This window comes from Streptopelia decaocto (assembly GCF_964273445.1).
Source record: "Streptopelia decaocto genome assembly, chromosome: Z".
NCBI lineage: Eukaryota > Metazoa > Chordata > Aves > Columbiformes > Columbidae > Streptopelia > Streptopelia decaocto.
In genome coordinates this window covers 74,308,170-74,322,174 of record NC_138657.1, presented here as the reverse complement: position 1 = coordinate 74,322,174, position 14,005 = coordinate 74,308,170, and the positions used below count along the sequence as shown (strand labels likewise).

General features: G+C 40.6%; 1 protein-coding gene across 20 annotated transcripts in view; it reads left to right on the top strand.

The window, feature by feature from the left end:
- CELF4 (CUGBP Elav-like family member 4) overlaps nucleotides 1–14,005 on the top strand; it is a gene marked incomplete at both ends in the record, with an annotated part of 685,986 nt that overhangs the window by 401,458 nt on the left and 270,523 nt on the right. The gene's annotated exons all lie outside the window — the stretch shown is intronic.

Here is a 14,005-nt window from a genome sequence, read left to right as displayed (position 1 = left end):
ACAAATAACTGCCTCGTTAAGAAGTGAAGCATCAGGCGCTGACTTAACAAAGTTTATCAGTGGTAACGGCAATGTAGGTTTTTCAGATCTATGTTGGGCTGAGCTGCAGAGTTGTTTAATTTGGTTAGGATAAAGCGGATATTTTATGGCTTCCCTGACCATGTTGTTTCTGTGTGGAGTGAAGCAACTCTGCTTTTGGAAAAAGCAGACTCTGAGATAGCAGAGTTTTCTGCACCTGTATCAGCTTATCTGGATAAACCTGTTGTGGGAAGTGAAGTCTTCTCTCAGTCCAAGGGAGTTATTCAGGATTTGCACAGGTGTAGCTGAAATCAGGAGCCGGTCTTTTGCTTTTCCAGCCTGCACAGTGGATTTGGAAGGCTTTGCTAAGTGACCGTTCAATAGATCACCAGTGATAAGGTGTTTCTTGTAAAAGGTTTTTTACCAGAACTGATGTAGTGATGCTTCACCGTACTGTTCTAACAGGGGCCTGTTTGTCAGATCAAACAGTAGAGCTCACTGAGAAACTGTGAGGGAGTCGTCTGTTATGCTGGATAAATTACCATTCCACTTTTTTTCTTATGTCTGTACATTTATAGATATATATTTGTGTATATATAATACCATGCTCTATCCCTATCTCTTTGTGGGGAAAAAAAGGATATTCTTTTGCCTAGTTATGTATAAAAGCTCTAGTGCTTATGTATCGTATGACTGTGGGAATAGATTTTGTCCTTTAGTAATGATGTGGCTCTTAGATGTGTGAAAACTCTCTAATTTCCACCATGGACATAAACTCTTTCTCATTTATGGGACGACTATCTTTGCGCCTGCATTAGTAGAAATCCCCAGCAACAATTACTTAGCAGAAGTAAAATGCCTCACAGACAAAAGACACTGAAATCTTATTCTTTTTCTTCAGTTAAAAGCTTTGGATTCCAGAGGCTTTGACTGCGTCAGTGTGAGGCTGAAACTCTCCAGTGACTCAAGTCATTGGAAGACTCTGTGTGCAGCTTGTAGTTGCAGGGCTGGTGTTACGGAGTGGTGAAACCGGCAGGTCAACAGAGGCTCCGTAAGGAAGGGCTGTGGTGCAGTGTAATTGCAGAGCAAGAGAAGAGCTGAGTGCTGGAAAAACGCCAGAAAGCTCAGGGATAAATATTGCACTTTCAGAGTCCCTCTAAAGTAAATTCGCGGGAATTTGGCCAACACTAGGCAGAAAGTATTTGATGGGCTCTGCAACGGCAAGTTCTGCTATCAAGGGTCATGGTACGTTTCTAACCTGCAACAAAGGCATGTCAAATCATACAGCATTGTCCGGTGGTTTTTAACAGAACCAGGTCGATTTACCCCGTTTCCCTTCCCGTCTGACGATCCGTCTCCCCGTCTGAGCAGGAGTGGGTAAGCCATGGGCAGTTGTCAACGCTGATCTCCCAAGGGAGAAGGGAAAGGCTCAGCTGCATGGGCAAATGAGGGGACATTATGCACATTCCAACGGAGCTCGTGCTGACAGCAAGAGTGAAGGGAGGGCCTTTTGTCTATTTAATTAGACATACCAAAAAATAATTAGGCTGGCCAATTTGCTTAGTGCGCCTACAGGGTATATAGCTCCCAATCTTTTTTTTTTTTTTTTTTTTTTTTTTTTTTTTTTTTTTTTAATGCAAATCACTAATAGAGAACACATGCCTGACTTTCTGGGAAGGGTTTTGAAACTCTTTTGCTAAGAGCAGCTGCTTTCAGGGGGGTGGTTTGAACTGCAAAGGGTTCTGGTGGCAGTTTAATTCCACATTATCCATCACACTAGTGGTTCCCTCCCCATTGTATTTTAGCTAATTATCTCCCCAACACACACAAACCTCATCTTTTTCTCACTGCTCCCATATTGCTCCTATCGGAGGTGATCATAATGCAGGGGCCAAGCTGGTGCACTCATCATTGGTGTGAAAGACATGTCGTCCTAATTCCCCACCGACTAGCAGCTTCTGGGCTGGTGATGTTTCAGGATGACATGACTCAAGGGCAACTATGGGAGAAAAGAAAAATTGGCACTCAAGGGAGATATTGTATGAAAACACGTTCTTCTCAAGCCCACTGGTTAAAGCCAGCATGGCAAACAGAATGCTGAAAAGGAGGCCATGTATCTTAGGAGCACATCAAAGGACTTCATTAGGGCTGCAAGATAAAGGTCAACTTCAACAACAAAGAAACTAAGCTGTGGCTTATTACGCCCCATCAGTGTATTGGGAAAGGATGTGAGGGCTTGGAAGATGAAGCAGCTCTTCTGCACAGCACAAGACTTCGGTCTGCCCAAAGCCCACTCTCTGAATACACCTCTACCATCTGGCTTATGGGGACATTTGGTGTCAGGTCATGGTATGAAAGAAAGAGGCAGTGCTCTTTGAAACTGTAGTTTACAAGGAGACTTTTACTGGAAATGGTGAGCAGTATTCTTGAGGAAGTGAGATTGTGTTTTACGTAGGGACAAATACTTGCAATTTGCTAAAACACAAATCTTTGACTTTTGCATTAAGTTCTCCCGCAACCCAAAGTTAATAGGAGTCCAGAATTAACTCTGCCCCCAAACAGATCCTGCTCATCATTTTTTCCTGTTGTTCTGGAGTCTGGATTTTGTTGGTCTTTAACCCTTCATGTGTCTTTATTCTCAGTTGAACTGAAAGCGTGTGTTAGCTTTTAGTGTGTGTTAGTGGGAATGTAGATTGTCAGACCGTCTAGGCTTGGGGAAGAATTCAAAATGTTGCCTGGCACAAATTACCTAAACCCAACAAAATGGAAATCCTGAGTGCCCGTTATTAGTTTTGCTGATTTTATTATTTTGTTTGTTAATCCTCATATTGGACTAGGAACAAGACAAAGAGTGTAATCCTTTTCAATAAAAACTGGCATTATTTACATTTGCTAATTCTCACAGGAACTAGAAATGAATGTATTCTCGGTACTTTTCTCTGGGGAAACAGTCTAAATTAATGGGAAAATTTTGCATTTTGCATTTCTGCCTGTTTGTGCATGCATGTGTCTGTATAGTCAAGCTACAAAATGTTATATAGGGTTGTTCTTTCTATAAAAAGCTCATGAAGCTTCACATACCTGATTGGAAGGTCATAGTCCATTGACATTTTATAGAGACTTTAGCAGTGGTGGAATTGATAGAATGTGATAAAAAGGCACCAATTCTGTATTTCATTCTGAAAAATCACCCTGTAACTCTAGCTCTATTAAAGGTACCTTAAAAACTCTCATTGGTCTTTGCATTGTCCAAATTTTAGCTTGACTATACAGAAACTAATTTGCCATCAACTAGGTAGTCCAATATGGTTTTAGGGATGCAAGCTATAACTCCACATTAAACTCTGAATGTGACAAATCCCAATTAAACTGATAGAATTTTCTATATTTTCACCCTGTTTTTAATGATTTTTCTTGGTTCCTTGTCTCATATTCAGATCTAAAAATAGTCTGAACATATCAGTGACTTAAAGTTTTGCAAACTTAGGGAAAGATTTCAAATCTGTTTTGTGGTTTGGGGCAAAAGTTCGGAGCCATTTCTTATTTCATCCACAATAACTCTAGCTCTCACTAGACAACTCTCGCTGCTGCTGGCAGGGTTAACCTATGATAAACGCAGCCCCGAGGTCCCACTAGGTTGTACAGGGAGTAACATTTTTTAAAAGGAAAAGGCTCTCCTGCTACTGTATTTGCACTCTGTTAGTGATGCTTAGATGCTTCATTGCTCCCACATTCCTCTCAAAGGACAGAGGAAGGTCCATGAAGAAAAGCGTGCAAAGATGCACACAGTGTGCTACCCAGGCCCAGTGTTAATGTCTCTACCGAGAAACACTTGACGGTTTTGGGGTCCTCCTGCTTTTTATGAAAGAGATATGGGAGATTCCTGGACTAAAGAAAACAAAAAGGCAAGGTCCAAAGTGGTTTAGAGTTGAAAGGCTGCAATGTTCCGCAGAGTGGGTGTTGAGAGATTTACAGGAGAGCCTGCAGTTCATCACATTGCAATGTTTTCTGCATGCAAGACTTCACAAATCTACTAAAGCTTCTCCCTGTGTTTGTGATTTTAAGCAAATTCGTTAGTGTGTGTTTGGGGGAGCCATGTGCAGTGTGTCTTTTTTTGTTTGTTGTTTCTGGGGTCGTGATAGCAGCAGCTGGAATGTTTGGACTTTATATTTCCACTGACTTGCATCATTTCTCTACCAGATACTGAGTGTACAGGCTTTGAATTTATCTGCTCAGTTATGCTTTATTCCAGCTTCAGAACAAAATGTCCAAGCACTCATTTACAGTAAACACCAAATCAGTGGTGCCTCAATCGTGCACTATGGTCTGGTTCTTCTTATTCCTTTCCATCAGCTCAGCAGTGATGATGGGGGCAGAATGGCCTTTCCACAGTTTCTAAGCCCTATATTGCTTTGGGACAAAATTCTGGACCTATTTTTCATTTAATCCAGGACATTTCTAACTCTCACTAGCTCTCTGCTACAGCTGGTAGGATTTATGTGTGACAAACACAGCCCAGCGTCCCAGTAGCCATTTGGCATTTAGCTGTTTTCCATTTAGCTGATCAGAATTCTGTGGCTTGCGATGATGGCCAAAACCTAGCAAGAAGCTTCCCATCCAGGTACTAGCCAGATCTCAGCCTGTTTAGACATTGAAATCAAGCAAGACTGGTTGCCTTCAGCTTGGCTTGGCTTCACACTGCTATAACAGGGCCACATGAGATGATTTCCTTCTTTCTTGGAAGATCTTTGCAAGTAATAGGCTTGGTTGCTCAGACCTTCAGACCTGAAGGCTCTGAAGAAGAGCATTAAGGATAACTAAGAACATGGAAATCTTAAGAAAGCTCAGCATCTCATCTCCTGTACTGCTGGAAGTTAGGCTTTGTGTTTGTGCAAGAAGTCCTGAACTCTAGGACACTGTACACATGAGGGTTGTACCTTTGTAATTCTTGTATCTTCCTTGTCTGTGAGCAATATACACTGCTTGACACATCAAGCTCTGTGGAAATCATTTCACCAGTAATTCCTGTCTTGTATGCTTTGTGGCCTTCTTCAAAAGAATTCCCACCCCAGAAGCTGGATAGCAGGTTGAAGAAATGTTCTGTTTCCAGGTGTTGATCCATACTATCTACCTCTATGTGGCCTGACATAGCTTTTTCTTCATCTCTCTTTCTTTTATGGTCCTCACATTCAGCAGGAACAGGCAGATGGCACTGGAAAACACCCCAGGGAGACAGATAATGTTCTCCCTTCTCACACTTGGGAGAAAAGCTCCAACCTTACTTCTCCATGAGTACATCCCCATTAACACTTTCAGCATCACCATGAGCCCGGTATGACTCACGGTAATCTTCTGTAGCTTGGGTAGGCAAGGCACAGAGAAGGACCCACAAGGACCACACAACACAGGTTTGCCAGCCTTTGCTGTGACCATTGCACTTACAAGGCTAAGACTACCAGCTGGACAGTAACAGGTCTTGTCCACACATTTTCTGAGGTCTGGACTGAAGACCTCTGGATAAACCATTAACCACACCCAGGGCCTCTTCTTCTCCCTTCTTTTGGTGCACACAACAGTTTAAAAAATATCTCTCTTCCTCTTTATCTTGCCTTGTGGTTTGAAAGAATACTTCCAACTCCATGATAAATCCTCCTCTTAAGTCTCATACATCTCATCTTCCTGAGATTTACCCCAAATGTGAGTAATCAGCTGGTTTTGACTCTTCTTGTAGGCAGAATTAAAAATAAATAAAAATACCTCCACACCCAAATCTAAATATCTTCTCTCTTTAAATTACATAGCCAATATTAAACAGCACACTGATGCTGAGTTGCAATATCTCTGTGTGAAGGGTAAAGAGAAGGAATGACTGCTTAAAAATAATCTAATATTCTGTTAAAAATCCAGTGGGAGAGGATATGAAGAGTCAAGGAAAAAAGAGAAAAATCAAGAACCTAAACAAAAGATCTTGACATTAAACTGCGAGTCAGCTTTCTTATCTCAAAGGCTAGGGAAGTGTCAGGACCAACAAAAACTTGGTGTCATTGACAGGCTGGGCTCATGAGGAAAGGCTGTCAGAGATGCTGTTAGTACTGGGAGAGAGAGATGCCAGTGCCTTGTAGTGTGTTCAGCTCTCTATCTACCTAGTCAAGGGCTGTGGAAGGATCTGGGCCTAGGACCACAAAGGTCACCTTATATATCCCACAGTACTGAACACTGCTCTGGACCCTTCTGGCCTGTGTGTCCTGTTTTAATGCCCATGTGAACGGGGATGCATCAAGTCCATGGCAGAATCAATAAAATCACCCAGATTTGGGCGTTCTTCCTTTCTCTCAGATCAGGTGGATCCAGAGCCTTTGAAAAGTAAAGCTGAGCTTTAGACCCCACGGTGTGTGATGGAGCCTCCTATAGCAACACTCAAAGCTGCTGCTTTCAAAGGGAACCTGTCCATTAGATTTTATTCCAGGTCTGAATATTGGTTAAAATCTGTAGTGATTTTCCTTTAGCCCTAAAATAAACCTGATATTGCAAGAACGTTCTAGTACCCGTGGAAATCTTCTCTTTCTAGTTCTGTCTTGTGGTAGGACTGATTACAGTCAATGGGAAAGGCAAATCTCCTAGTTTATTGTGGAAATTCAGAACTGCATGACCCTACTGACAGCTGACACCTTGTTGTCCTCACAGGGCTGTATTTTCTAGCAGACAGAATGTACCAACATGCAAATGGTTTAGTTAACGCAAAGTGGCCCTGGATGACTTCATTCATGCCCTCCACTGTCTGGTAAAACTTAATCCTGGGCGAGAAAAAAGGCTCCGGCAGATCCTCATGTGCAGTGTTTTATATCTGATGAACACTGAAGGCTGATGTGCTCCATCCCATGCTCATCTGCTGAAAGAATATAAGGGACATCAAACTTTTGTTCACGTCTGCCCTTTCCATCGTGATTGAAATCGATGGAAGTGTGCCCATCAATAGGAGCTGGAAAAGATCCACAGGACATTGTGTTCCAGCACATGTCCTGAGGACAACCTTTTAAAATCAAATATTAAGGGAATAAAAGGAAAAAAAAAAAAAAATACTGCACATTTTTCATAAAGCACCTGCAACCTGATAGTGTACCGACAAGAAGAAGGAGAACCTAGAGCAGAGCCTGGGGAGAGGCTGAGGAGCTCATCACCTTGAGGTTTTGATATCAGTTCTTTTCTCTGCTACTATGCAACTTTTGATCAATTATGTAACTTCAATTCCTTTCTCCTTCTCACCCTTCCTGCATTGCCTGCTTGGGTTTTAATATGCTTTTATTTGCTTGTTTCTTGCAGCTAGTGCCTTTGACATCCATGCATATCAGGCTGTCAGTGTCATAGGGTTAAGACACCAGTAAACGCCTATAGCTGTGCCCAAAATGATGTGTGGCCAAAAATCAAGTGTGGTAGATGATCCAGGGCCTTCACACTGCAGAGTGATATTTGGAGGTTTTTCAACAACAGGGCAAAAAAGGAAGAAGACATGGAAGGAGGAGAGTGGAGGAAATAAAAAATGTAATCCTATGAAAATTTCTGCCTTTGTAAATACAGCTCAGCCTCCTAGGTGAACTCAGGGACACATTACAATCCCAGTATCTTTTTTTAATGTAAAGGTTGCTTGTCAATGGGTTTTTATACAGCATTAATAATACATTTATAGATACGCTCCACAATTAATTGTAAAGCATTTATGGCACTGAACAGTTAGAATGCATTATGATAATCACTCCTCATGCATTGACTTTATTGTAAAGGTTTTGCTGATCATTATAATTGGCTTGTTATTACACAAGGATATAATAACACCTCTCTGTATAGTAGTTTATAGCACATCAATAGCAAATGCATTCCCTTTATTGGAAGCAATGTGCATTTTATTAGAATATAGCTGAATAAGTGCAATCCATGTAGACAAATGAAGTTTCTAATGAACTGTCTCACAAAAGAGTCGAAATAACAAGCCATTTATAATGTATTTTTCTATTGATGAACTTGTAGTTATGGTTACATGGGCATTTCTTTAAAAAATGGAAGGCAGAAGGCATGTTCTGCTGTTCTTTCAGAGAAGCATTTGGGGGAAAGGGAACATATAGGCCGTTTTTCTGCTGCATGTTGACTAATGTAAGGCTAATTGATGCTCACACATTACAGATTTCATTTGCTTGTTGAAATTTTCCAAGCTTCTTCCTTGTGTGTTTGGTCTGACATCCACAAAGGATCAAAATGTTCTCACACTGAGTCCAAGCCAAGCTCCTGGAATGGTGATGCACCAACATCCTCTATACAGTCAGCAGCGAGTTTAGTATGAGGGGCTTGGTGTTGTCCTTGCTCCTGTTCTGTGGGGGCTTTTTTTCTGTATTTTACCAAAAGGTATTTTAACGAAAATTCACAAATAATCCCTGGGTGAGGCCTGTCATGCTTAACATCAAGTCTCCCATTGCTGCTGATTGCTGTAGCAGGAAGGCAGAGGTCTTAGAAGAGATCTGGTACAAAAATGTGATGTGAGGAGGAATGACAAAGAGAATAATTAGTATAAAGGAAACTGAGGCATCTGGAAGAATAAGTATCCAAAGTTATTCCCCTCCCTGCCATCATTACTCCATGTCTGAATTTCAGTTCTTTCTGGTAACTTAGTGTTGCACGCATATGACATACACATGTAGTTGGTGTGTATTTATTTATTCATCTAACCTCAATTGTAATCAATGTTAATCAAGTAGCTACACACTTAAACCCCTGGATCTAGATAAATAAGTGTGTTGTTTCCACATCTGGTACAGTTCATACAGTTACATTGCTGTGGGTATAGTCTGAGTACAGTGTTCAGCACATATTGCTGTGTGCCTGTTTCTTCATGACTGTCACTAGTTTCTTGCACGCTTGCAGGGACCTTTGACTCTAGAGTAATCCAGGATCTTTCTGGAAAGTAAATTTTAGTGTGATGTAGGAGCTAAGAAATGTCTGGACTACCGTCAGTATTCTCAGCTGTTGGTACACAGAGGTTACAGTTGAGCAATTTAAAATAAGACTGGCTCAACCCTACAGATTCTATGCAGTCTGAACTCTATTTTCTCTGAGTGGGAATTTCAGTGAGAGGGTTTTGCCCCTTGCCTGTTGAGATCCCAGATCACAGTATCACTGTTTGCAAGAAGTTTTGAGACTCAGGAGATACTGGAGGTCAATAAAACTTTTCTCCATGGCATAGAGAGCATTTTCCAATTACTATATATTTATATGTTTTTTCAGTGTGTATGTGAAATCAGTTTGGGAGGTAGAAAATCCTTATGTAAATAATTTAGGTCTCTGACTAAACTGTATGTAGTGCTTTTACCCAGAAATTGGGCCTCTTAGGAACGTTGGACTTAGGGATAGAAGAAATTTTAAACAGGGCTTCTGTGCCACTGTCCTTAAAATGTTATTTCAGGCAGTATTCACTTGGTGTATTTTAAATGCTTAAATATTAGGCATTTAGTTTAAATTTAGTCATGTAGACACCTCCTGTGGACAGTGGAGGAAGAGACAGTTCCAACCTGTGCTTCACCACATCCTAAGATGGATGGGTTAAATGGTGTTCAGAAGTTTCCTTTCTCTCTCTCTCCACTGAATCTGGAATGAACCTATAGCAATTAACTCAGATCTAGATATCTCACTTTTAAACACCTGAAGAGAGGTAAGATAAATCGCAACTCTCACCTTTGCATGCCACAGTTTTCCATGTGTATCATATGAATGATGATACTTGACTTTTCTGAAACCCTAGTTAAGATCTATGAATAAAAATTGCTACATAAAACCTATGGATTGTAGGACGTACTGGGATTTTTTTCTAAGAAGGGAAGACATCTTTCTCCATTAATGTGTTTGCTTCATAATGTCAGGGGAAGAATAGGAGGGGTTGCATCCTGATCAGCCTGAGAAATGGAGATAACCTGATCAATTTTAATTCCTCTTTCAAGTCAATTTCCATTCTTATTTTTGTATTTGGGTTTGCTACCACTCCCATTCTCATGTGATAGAGTGAAATTTTTAAAAAAAAGAAAAAAGAAAGAAAAAAACCCCTTCAAATTAAAAGCAGTGCGTAACATCTACATCTTTAAAATGTGTATTCGTAATTAAGAAAAAAATAGTTTTATCTTCAAAACCAGCTTGGTTTGGAATCTGTGATGGAAAATGAATATGGCCCCTTGTAATATCATTTGTAAAGAGGTAATTTTCAAGGCAGCACTGCACTGAAACATTTTCCCTCAGGGAGGATAAACAGTTGGCTTCAATTAGTGAGGGACTGTTTCCTTTCTTTTCAATTTTAAGGGCAGTCTTGCAGCCTCATCCTGCACAGAGGAACAGAAAGCTCTATACAGGGCAATAGGCTGCAGCATGGAAGACTGAGGTTTAACTCAGTGCCCTGCCACAGATTTTCTCCTTGACCTTGAAGAAGTTACTTAAGTGTCAGGGTATTATTGTCACTCCATATCTGGTGACTAATATTATCTTTGACTGTCTGAATATACACATAAAATTGGCCTAACATCTTGCTCTGATTCCAGTTTCCTTCTATAAAATAGTGTTTGTGCTTCAAGGATACTTGCATTAAAGATTATTAGGTGCTCAGGTTCTGTAATCATTAGTTCCACAGAAGTAACTTGGTTAGATAAATAGAGATGTTTAAAAGTGTCAAACATGTTTCACTGCTCAAATCTCACATAAAGTCAATGGGCCTTGGGTATCTAAATATTCCCTTTGAAAATCTCCCCAAATAATGATGTTCTTCCAAATAGTTGGAGACAACTTTGTGGGGCTGATTCTTCTCAGTTTTGCAGTGAAGTCAAGTCACACTTGTTCCTGTAGGAGACACCACCTGATCATGATTGTAGGAACTACAGTAGGATCTGTCCCATGCCAGAGCAGATTTGTTTCATAACACAAGTTGAGACTCCCCAGTGAACAGGACTAGAGGAGTGTTAAAATTAAAGTATACGTGACTCAAATATATTAGGACTGGTATTAGTGGAGGGTTGCTTTCTTGTAGCACCAAACCTAGTAGGCAGGAATTCGTACCTAGTAAAATACTTCCTGCCTATGTACTGCCATATGAATAGAAATTAATTCTCTCAAACATTTATTTTATCCATCTCTTGAGTCACTGATAAATGGCCAGATGTATTGATTGTAAACCACGAAATACCAACACTTCCAAGGAGTCATCCAATTAACGTGAAATTATGTTGCCACAAAGTAAGGTACATTGGATGAGTTGCTTTTTTTTTTTTTTTTTTCAAAAATGACTATGACTATTATTATTACAAATAGCTAATGAAGAAGAGATGTGGGAGAATGGGCCAGAACCTCAGGCAAGAGGGAATGAAGATAGTATGAGTTTAATGACTTTAGAGATTGGACTGAACCAAAGCAGTCTCTCCACTCCCTAGATCAGAAATCTAATTATTTACTATCTATCTTGCGGCAGTGCCTAGGAGACCAGTTATGATCCATGACACCAGGTTCATTGTATAATACAGAACAGATGGAGACCTTCTTTTCCTTAAGAGCTTGCTCTCTAAATATAAGACATGTTACAATGTCTGAATGCAGACCTGTCATATAGTGTCTTCCCAGATGTAAGAAAAAGCATTGTGCTGGGTTGCACAACTGGGAGTTAAACTAATATGTCAGGATAGGGGCTGTGAAGTTAGGGTCTACCTGAGGAAAGGAGACATTAGGGATGGCCTTCAAGCAAAGCTCCTTTTGGGGACACATCCTCTGAGACAATGCAAGTGAGATCCTGAATAATATGCTCAAGACCTTAAGCTGATAACATGGCCTCCTTCTTGACAAGGACCCTCCTCCTGCACACTCATGCCACATAGTCCTGGTTGGCATATTTGGTCACAGCAAAGGCCAAGCACCTGTCTTAGGAGTACAAGTTTGCTGGTGGAAAAGAAACTGAAGTTCAGCAGCTTGCTGAGGGACACACCACACTGACAGGGAGTCCATTCCACCATACCACTCACTATAGGGGAGGTAGGTCCATGGGTGCTGTCAGAGAAACAAGGACGCATGAGAAAACTTGGGATATAGTGCTCCCTGAATACCAACTGTCTCTGTACAGGCAACTCTTCAAAGGGACCAGAACCACCTAGAACAAAGCAAGGGTCAAAGCTCATGTCTCACAACAGAAATTCAAATCTTGATGTAAGTAATTCTCCAGTGTTTGCAATGGGCTGAATTTGTCTCTCCTTGATCTCAGCGTGTGATCCAGCACTCTTCCCTGCTATTACAGGCAATGTGTTTTTTATTAGAGCCTGTAATGTTCCCTTATTGAAGTTTGGACTTTGAGAGGAAAGGCCAAAACACTGGAGCACTAGCCATTCTTCCGGTGTTTCTGTCTAGATTAAAAGGAAATGAATAGGTTTTAGATCTAGAAGGAATCCTTAGATCTCATTTAACCTCTTGCATAAACTGACTGTAAAATTTCACCCAGACATTCTGTGCTGAGACTTCTGACTTGCATTTGACCAAAGAATAAGGAAATTGAGCCAGAGAATGACTCTTTTGAGGCTTCAGCACAACTTTGATATCAAACAGGTTGGAATTCCTTAGATGAACTTTCTGAAAAGCTTTTAATCATTTTGAAAACCAGTTCAATTAGTAAGGATACATTTTTGCAATAGATTATGTGTAACAACTAGAGACAGTAAGATATATTTTCCAATCAAAATAATTTGGATAGAAAGTTTCTTTTTGACCTAGATACACATACTTCCTCCACCCTGTCTCCTGCACACAAACCCAGGAGGGGCAATGTTTTCCTGGGGCAAAGTTTTCCAGATTTTTCTGAAGAGACCCCAGAAAAGCACAGCAGGGTGATAATCCTGAAACTGAACGGGTGAAAATCTTCATTGTGTCTATGAACACAATGAAGTTCATTCAGAGCACTGAGAGGGAAGCTCCTGGAAAGTGGATATTCACATGCAAAGGAAGCAATTTGCATTACACCTTCTATATGGTCCCCGATGAGCAGTGCTGTCATTTTCCCCACACCACATTTCCATAACAACAAAAATGTTTCTTCTCCTTGAGTTTCTAGCTTCCTAGTCTCACTATGTGCCAAACTGATGAGATATTTCCAGTGCTTTTCAGAAAGTTATGCTGTCCCCATCTCTGTAGGAGTATCTCACCTGCCTTAGCCAGTGCCCACAGAAATGAGTGTTACTGCATGTCAACAGACATTGTAGAGCAATAGAATTTCCATGGGCAAATAATCAGGGGAAAAAAACCCTCCATTTTGTAGATGTTAGTAACATGCTAACCTTTAACAATATCACAAACCTTCACTCTCTCTTTAAAGTATTACATCCGTCCTTAGAGGGAAAAACTTGTAGCCAAGGATTGAAATCAGCAGTGGATCATAATGCTGGCTGTGCTATTCAATTGCACTGCTGTATTTCGGATCAATTTATTTCTAGCTTTTTTTTTTTTCTGTCTTGAATCTAAAAAAAGAAGTGACCAGGCTGGCAGTGACATGTGATTAATAGATTGCACCTTTAGAAAAGAGTTAGCAGAAGGAGATTAGCATTGCAGCCTATTATTTATTAATTAAATGCAGACACCCTATTTATACCAATGCTGATGACATTAGTTCATGTCCATGCTTTGGGACCGCATTATCCATCCGGCCTCCTAGCATAGTAATGATTGTTATTAAGCTGGTGGATGTTGCTGGTCTCCTCCTGTCACTTGCTTCTGTTATGAGTAGAAAAAGAAAGCCCATAAGTTAAAGGGCCAACATGAACTTTTTATTGAAGTGTCTGCTCTGTCACTGACAGACTGGGTTACCTTGGCCATGTCTCTTCACTTCTTTGGAACATCACTGCTTTGAAGAAAGGGAGATCTGTACCTCCCTATAGGTCAAGGTCCTCTGAAGATTAAGTGTATAAGGCAATATGCTGTGTGAGACCTTTTCCAT